We start from the raw sequence: 6,834 nt of genomic DNA on the forward strand, positions 1-6,834 counted from the left end.
GGGGGGGGCAGTCAGAGGGGAGGTCACACCCCGAACCCTCCTGCAATAAACCCGATCAACTGGGGCAGTTCCCATGACCAGTTTGATGGTCCAGCCCCGGCCGCCCGCCTCCTGCCCCGGGCAACAAGAGCCCTGGGGCCGCCGCCTGCCTCCACGGCCTCCACCCGCCGAGACAGCGTGGCGACCTGCCTCCCTGGAGGAGAGCGAGGTGGGGCGAGAGGGGGGAGGGGGGCTTCACCCGAGACATCGCCACCCCGTTGCCCCGTATGATCGCCCGGAAAATATTTAGATCGATATCCTACGATCGGCGCCGATGGCATAATATGGGATACCCTATGGGTATTGGGGCGGGGCTGGGCGGGGCGTGGGGCCCGGCCGCGCCTTACTGTAGGAAAAGGTGAAGGTGTCCGTGGACACCTTTTGTACCAAAGCGGAGCAGCGCCAGCACCAGCAGCGCACAGGAAATGGGGGGGGGGGGGGCAATGTGCACGTGCACACCAAGGGAAGCTCCCTCGAGGATCTGCTATACTTACAAGCGCCCAAGTTCGCACACCCAGTCGCGTATCTCTTCGGATCCCCCCGACCCGTAGCCCCGCGCGGGTAGGCAGCCCGCTTGCACGCCAGCATCGCGGTACAGTATAACCACAGAAGAGAAAGAGATGCATGTGGGGCAGGGGCAAACGAGTGAGTGCAAGCAACACGAACCTAAAAAGTCCATGAAAAAAATTGCCGATGTGCTGCGTGAGTTGTCACACGTTACACCTGACAAATGTAACGTTGCATGGCTGTCACACACAAGAGTATGTGACTTTTTTCATGCACCTTGAGAAGTGCTGGAATATATGCTGAACTTTAAGGTGTGTACATAATTCAATCCAGCTGCCTTCAGGAGGGACCTCACCCTCCATAGCCAATGTCTAGGGCCTCGTCCATAACCTCCAACATGGCCTCACCCAGAGAGAGCTACCAGCAGAGCCTCGGCCAGCCTCCAGCGAGAGCAGCAGCAGCAGCCTCCTCTTCGTGGCATGTGAGATGATCTTTCACGGTTTCTGGAAGCAGCACGCCTTTGGTCTGGTATTACGGTGCGGTATGGAGCTCGGCTCGGCGCGATGCGCTGCGCGGCCGCGCCACGACACGCCCACACTCCCCACTTAGGCTGGCCCAAATAGAGGACATAAGAGCCACCTCGGCGTCGGCTCGTCACTCCTCCCCGCGGCGCGATCTGGAGCCGCGCGTATTGTTGGGAGGGACCACACGCGGGAGGAGAGGAGACCTGCACGAGCGGTGGCACCAGAGCGCCGCGCCGCGCGGCGAGAGCGAACGAGTCCGCGCGGGGAGAGAGAGGAGCGAGAAGAGAGCGAGAGAGAGAGGGAGAGGGAGAGAGTAGGCGGAGCGTGCGGCCAAGCACCTGTAGCGGGCCAGGCCGTGCGCGCTCCCCTCCCCCACACACGGCGAGGTCTGCACATGTACGTGTTCCGTGGGAACCCCTTCGAGGCAGGCGAGGAGGAGGAGGCGGGAGAGGGGCCGGGGCCCCGGCACTACACGGCGTAATCATAAACTAGTCCGCACATTCGCACCTAAACGCCCTGAGCGAGGCGCAGCGCCACGGCCGGGCGGGGCGGGGCGGGGCGGGGCGGGCGCGATGAGGTGTCGGCTCCGGAACGGTAACGACACGGCAGAGTGATCCAGATGTAGTCGTCACGACGGCTAATTTCCGGGCCGCGCTTGCGGACGACGACGACCGCGCGCGCGGGAGAAGGAGACCCCCCTTTAACGTCCCCGTCTTTAACGAAACAGATGGATGTATATACGGGGAAAGGGAGTCCATAAAAGCGCGCGGGTCGTCACGCGACGGACGTTACCCCGCGGCACGCTGCGGCACGGGGGGGACCCCCCATGCAGTCGGCACATACGGTCCCCACAGTGGCGGGGTATCTCCGGCACGCCATGCCGGCCGTACCGGACCGGGCGTCCAGCAGTGTGCTAAACAGTGTCCCGCGCGCGCGCTGCGATCGACGCCGAGGTGACGGGGACGGACAATTACGGCCTTTACAATGTTGCAAAGGCCGGGCCTCCCCGGCCGTCACACGTCGTCACGTGTGCATTATCCCAGTTCTACTTATAAGAGGGGCGTAAAACCTGTCACAGCGCGGCGCGCGCGTCCTCCCGTCGCCAGCTTCTCTCGCGCCGCGCTGCTCACGCTGCGGACACTGACGGACAACGGCAAGGGGGGCCTCGGGCGGTGCGGAGGAGGGGGCGGGGACCGCCCGGAAACTCGCTGAGGACGGAGAGAACATGGAGGTTCGATAGGTTCTACGGAAAATGTATCGTCAGACCTTTCGACGGCAGCGGCGCGGCGTCTTCACAAGGGGCGGCTGCTGCTGCTGCTGCTGGAGGTGCAGAGCTGGGCGCTGGGCGCGCGGGGGCAACAGACATTTGGACCCCCTTGTTCTCGAGGAGCCAGCACAGCAGCGGGCAGCAGCAGCACATTGGTGGGACGGCCCCTCCCCCCACCCCCTTGAGGCCCCGCGGGCCACCTTCAGCGTAACGAGGCAATGTTGTTGCGCGGACAAGGGGCCCTGCGGCGGAGCGGGGGCACCCGGGGGCACCCGAGAGGGCAACGCAGGACCAGCCAGCGACATCAACTACCACCCCGTCAGGATGCGACGGATTATTAGTCGAGATGCGGTGATGATGTGCGAGGGAGGGTGAAGGGGGGGGGGGGCAGCCATATGGCACGTAGCGGCACGTACGGGGGCTCCGTCCCGCGGCACGTCCCGGACACGTCCGCGCACCTGCATGCAACCCATTCATTCACATCGGACCTCGAGATTTTGAGGTGGAGAGCGGGGGAAGGGGGCGGGCAGGGAGGAGGAGGAGGAGTTGCATAGCAAGCTAATCGTCGATTAATTAAAAAGAAAAACTAAAACAATGGTATATAATGCGGGCCCGGCCTGGCCCGGTCCGGCCGAGGAGGAGGAGATATTGTTCCATATATTGCTGACGCATGGGAACGGACGCCCCCGCGCTGGTACGGGGCCGGACCGGGGCCCCGGCCGCCGCCGCGGGCGCGCTCCGAGCTCCGCGTCGCTCCGGCCGTGCTCTACGAGCATACAGTGCGCGAGCGTGTCCGGCAAGCAAAAACAATATCAGGTTGCCCTAGACATCATGACGCCCGTCAGCAGCCACAGCGAGCGTACCTCCTGAAGATGACTGCACGAAACATAGAACCCTCAAAATATACAGGGAGGGAAGACCAAGAAGTAGAGGAGGAAAGACCAAGAAGTAGAGCGCCCCGCGTCCGCCATCTTGGGGTGCAGTTAGCGTACCCAGTAGAGGACTCCAGGACCTCCCACCCCGTCGTCGTCGGGAATAGCCTAGTCCGCCAGGCCGGGCCGCGCCGCCACACCCAGCCACGCCCCTCCGCGGCCGGCCAGGGGCCAGGGGGCCGGAGCCCGGCCGGGGCGGGCGCAGCTCGGCCTGGGGGCGGGTCAGTGCTGATATATCTCGAGATAACAGCGTCCGGTAATGCCTACTTCCTGTGGACGCCGATACCGGGACGATACGGTGCAGGGCGGCGCGCGGAGGAGGCAGCAGGGCGCGTGAGGCCGCGCGGCCAAGTGTGAGACTTGCGCACGTCGCACGCAGGGACATGTGTGACCAAAAAACGGTGCGTCACGGCTCTTCTTTTTTCCCCCCTTTCGTTTTAGGTCGAGTTTATTTGTGAAATGGAACTGGGGCGCGGCGGCGCCACTTCGCGGGGACGCGGGCCTCGCCTCGTGGTCGGGCCCGCTCCTCTCCGCGCGGCACTGTTTGGGGGCAACGGCTTTTCAAATATTCAGTGTAAACGGCGCGGGGACGGGCAGTCGCGAGCGCGCGCGCGCGCATGGCACTCCGCCCGGCCCCGCCCCGCCCCACCCCGCGCGTGTGTGCGCAGCCATTCCGAGTTATAGCACTCGTTGTGTCTGCTCTTAAAACACAAGGCGGTGACTTTCAACTCTGCGGCCCCCAATAAAATCAGCTCTGACGTGCAAATAGACTTTACGGTGAGCAGACGCCGCGCGCGCTTCGACCCTAGAAGCCGATGCCCTTCTCGGCGAAGATGCTGCAGCAGCGCCAGGTCGCCGGCCGGGGTCGCGCCCGGGCGGGTGGCGGGGTGTGAGCTCCTCTCCACGACCGTCGACGACACCACAGCAGGCCGGGATCGAAACAGACCGGGCTTGTTATTCAAAGCAGTCATAGCGAGGAGAGAGACGCACGAAATTATCGAGCAGCAGGGCGGGACTGTCAGAGTGTCACCACCACCAGGACGGCCGCGCTCCGGGGGGACGACGGCTCGCCGCGTGGTCGCGCTGACGTGAAGGAGAACCTCGTCGCGTCCAGTTTGTCGCTCGCCGCTGGGGGTTTGACGCGCCGGAGGAGCCGCGGCCGAACGGCCGGCCCGGGGTCAGAGGCCGCGGCGTGGCGGCGCGGTGCGCGGGGGGAATTCCGCCCGGAGATCGAGCTCGTCAAAGGCCGAAATGAGCCCCGTCGTGTGGTAGTTACACGTCCGGGGCGGCGGGGGTGGCGGGGCGGGGGGTTTACACAACCGCGCGTCCTCCCGCTTTCCCAAACACAGATCGAGGGTATCGGATTGTCACATTGTCGAGGCGGCGCGGCGACCCTGCATATGATGCGCGGGGCACGGCCCCTCGAGGCCCCCAAACCGGTCCTCTCTTTCTTATTGGAGCCCCTCCGGGACCCTCCGGGGCCGTCCGGGGCCGCGCCGCCCGGTCCAAATCCCGCAATTATCATTTGTGTTCCTGAATTGGACCGGACGGCGTCGGGGGGACGGCGGGATCACCGGGCTTATGGGACAAGTTGGAGAGCATAGAAAGTACTCGGTGTTTGAGGATGAGTCGGCCATTGTGACTCCCGCCTCTGATTTATCGACGTGTTTCGGGGCTGAAATGGAATGATATGTGAGCCGGACTGAGAATGTGTGTCTATACGACACTGGCCCGGCCGGGCGGCGCAGCGTAGCGGCGTAGCGCAGCTATAGCCAGCGCTTAGTCGGTAGGCCACTTAATATGCTAAACACACCGCGGGCGCCGTGGCCGGGCCGGGCCGAGCCGAGCCGAGCGCTATGCACAGCCACAACCGTTGGGAGGAGGAAGATGCCCTCCTGGCTCGGCTCGGCCCATGCAGGTGGCTCAACTAGCAAACCGGCCGCGATGCCAACTCATGAGAAAGAAAATCCCGGCGATTTGTAATGGAATAAATAACTATCACCTCCAATCCGGACAAGCCGTTTCTCATACCGCCTGGGTGCGGGTCGCACGGGGGGCCGGTGTCGCGGTCGCGCTGGGCGGCGGCTGGCGGGGGAGTGCCCGCGCCCGCCCGCGGTCGTGGGGTGGGGAGCCGGCCGGCCGGATAGGGGTTCGGCAGGGCGCGGACTGGCGGGCGGGCGGGCGGCGCGCGGGCCCCGCGGTCAGGTCAGCGCCGCGGCCCGTGCTGTGGGTGGGGCGGGTGTGGTCGCGACCCACGCGCTCCAGAATTGGATCCTACGGACCGATAGAAATACGGGCCAAAGCCACGGAATATGAATCAATGCGGCGATAAAAGATTTTATTATAACCTTTCTGCCGGGGCGGCGCAGGAGGAGGAAACACCAGAGGAACGAGCGCGCCGGCGGTTTCGTGAATCCGTGATCCGATACAGTCCCACGCACGCCTGGAATATCAATGTGCAGGAGGAAAGACGCGCTGCTTCGGCGAAAACAAATAAAAAACAAAAATCAAAAAAATAAGCAGTCCGCGAGGAACCGAAACACATCGCGCTGAAAAGTGCGACGGTGCCTCGTCGTCGTCGACCTCCTCGGAGCCGAGCCCTCCGCGAAGCACCTCCGCGCCAAGCACGACGAGCAAGAGGAGGCACCTCCACAAAGCACGTGCGGGAATGTGACCGTTTCGTCATCGTCCGGGACGTGCCGCGCGCCGCGCCCGCCTCGGCTCATCCGCGCCGCGCTGCGCCAAGAGTTGCCTCGAGGTGGGGTTGCCGTCCAGGGGTCACGCGGTGCAGGTGGGAGTACCACAGCGCAACGTATAAACCTCCGATAATCACTTGGGAGCCGCTGCACAAGTCACACCTTGGAGGCTGGGGGGACGGCAGGACGACAGGGGACGCCCCCCTGCGCCGTGCAACAGCCCCGTCATGATGCGCACCGCGCCCAGGGAGTCCTTCAAAATAAAGTAGTTGTGTGGCGTCTGCTTGCGGCTGCGCGGGTCAGCCGGGTCGACGGCTGCTCGGCGCGCGACATTACACCCCGGTCGTAATCGCTCCGACAGACGATGATGCCCCACATCCCCCAACATGTCTCAAGGTGCGGCGGGGCGGGGCGGGCGCCTTTTGGCACCAGGAGTGTGGCGGGGCGGGGCGGGCGAGGCTAGCCGGGGATTGAGCCATCTTCTGAGCTGGAGAGGCGCGAGGTTAGACTTCCAGACAAATGGCGTCTATTTGTTCACGGCGGCGTGGCAAGGCCCCCCCGTCCCTGGGGGTACACACCGACGAGTGCGGGTCCTGGCCGGGGGGCGCCGGAGGGCACCGGCGCGGGGGGGACTGTACCTCACGGAGCGCGCGGGCCGGGCGCGGCTGATGAGCCGGCGGCAAGGACCAGGACTCCACTTCACCTGACTTTGAGACCTTAGGTGTCAAGAGACCTCACTGATTTTCGCGGTCAGTACACGAGCAAAACTGCGCTACTTGCGATAGCCTCCAGGGCCGCGCAATGGGCCTTCCCTCCCTCCAAGCGGAATTATATTGCGTGGCGGGGCGCGCGAGCCGCACCGGCAGGGC

The sequence above is a fragment of the Frankliniella occidentalis genome, unplaced genomic scaffold, assembly GCF_000697945.3.
Source record: "Frankliniella occidentalis isolate FOCC.00 unplaced genomic scaffold, Focc_3.1 Scaffold535, whole genome shotgun sequence".
Classification (NCBI taxonomy): domain Eukaryota; kingdom Metazoa; phylum Arthropoda; class Insecta; order Thysanoptera; family Thripidae; genus Frankliniella; species Frankliniella occidentalis.